Source organism: Chenopodium album, chromosome 27, assembly GCF_948465745.1.
Source record: "Chenopodium album chromosome 27, dcCheAlbu1.1, whole genome shotgun sequence".
NCBI lineage: Eukaryota > Viridiplantae > Streptophyta > Magnoliopsida > Caryophyllales > Amaranthaceae > Chenopodium > Chenopodium album.
Genome location: NC_137860.1, coordinates 7,714,159 through 7,715,606, shown reverse-complemented (window position 1 = coordinate 7,715,606; position 1,448 = coordinate 7,714,159). Strand labels below are relative to the sequence as shown.

General features: G+C 34.3%; 1 long non-coding RNA gene across 1 annotated transcript; it reads left to right on the top strand.

The window, feature by feature from the left end:
- The first annotated feature begins 222 nt into the window (after positions 1-222).
- LOC145621568 (uncharacterized) lies at positions 223-1,064 on the top strand. The gene is made up of 3 exons (XR_014108444.1): positions 223-358; positions 470-532; positions 816-1,064. It is a non-coding gene; the product is annotated as an uncharacterized LOC145621568 (long non-coding RNA).
- Positions 1,065-1,448: the final 384 nt, after the last annotated feature.

Sequence of the window (1,448 nt, the reverse complement as noted above, 5' to 3'; positions counted from 1 at the left end):
CGACCCGATTGTCCCATTCCGAATACCCGATGACCCGCAAAAAACCCGATGGAAAATTTGCAATTTGTTTTGTTTTTTTCGGGTCGGGTACCCGTCCCGGTAAAATAGCACTTTCGTGGGACGGACATGGGCCATACTGTGCTAATCTCGGGTACCCGAATACCCAGTAAAAATAAAAAAAATATCGTGCCCAGCCCACTTAGACTTAAGGTTTCATTTTTCTCACTCCCAATAAATTAGAACACCGTCCTTCTATCAGAACTCTCTTGCGCCACATCTCCTATCTCAAAAAACCACCTCACTCAATTCCTTAAGGTTCCATTCAGTCGATTCATCTTCACAATTCACTCGATCTCAGGTTAGTTAAATTAGTAGTACTTTCGTAGAATTTTTGTAGTATTTTTCATGGTATTTAATTTAGTTACTACTCCGTATGAATCTAATTGTTTTCTTTAATATCAATTGGTAGATCCAAATCATTTCGTGGTCCTCCTCATTTTCTTCAGTTCACTCTATCTTCTTACCACCTCAGGTTGGTTTGTTGTGATTTTTGTTAATTTTTTTTTTTTACTTCTTGTTATTCTAACTAATTTGTTTTCGTTTGATTTTTTTTTTGAAGTTCCTATTTTTGTTTACTTCTTATTACTCTGTTTTTGTTTTTTATTCTGTTTTTATTTATTCTATTTGTTTTTTTATTCTGTTTGAATTTTTTATATTCATTTTTATTATTTTGTTTTTATTATTTTGTTTTTGTGTATGGAATTTCGTTATATGTGATATTTAATTATTTTAATGCATTATTTTTGTTTTTGTAGGAATGATTGGCTTGGTTTTGGAACAACCGACTAGTGTTATTGAAGAGACAATTGAAATATCAGATCTCACAAGTGAATGAAGCGATCCCCTACCATTTTGTTTGTTGTGTGACTTAGTGCCATTATTTATGTTTTGAAGTTGTGTAACTAAAGGCTCAAAAAGTTTGTATTCTCATCCTACTTTGATTCTTAGTTTATAACTTTAAGTTATTTATTAGTATGTCATCAAATTTTTAAAAAAATTATAGGGATTTTGCATGCTATATACAGGCATACAACATGTTGTTTTTTAAAAAAGAAAATTTAAAACAACAGATAATTTTTTTAAAATGAAAACAACAAACAACACAACGTACAACTTGCCAAATAAAAAAGATTTTAGGTACAAACTTATTTATAAATTAATAATTTTACAAAATCCGGGTACCCATGTCCCGTCCCGGATAATTCTGGTACCCGAGTACCGGGTACCTGAACTATCAGGGATGGGACATGGACCGACTTATCAACTACCCGAAGATCCGGGTACCCGGGAATTCGGGTACCCAGATTTGAACACCCCTACCGTCAGCAACCTTTCCCCCTCCACATGCCGGCTGCCGGTGTCCAAACTTTCCCCGGTGTCAGCGACTT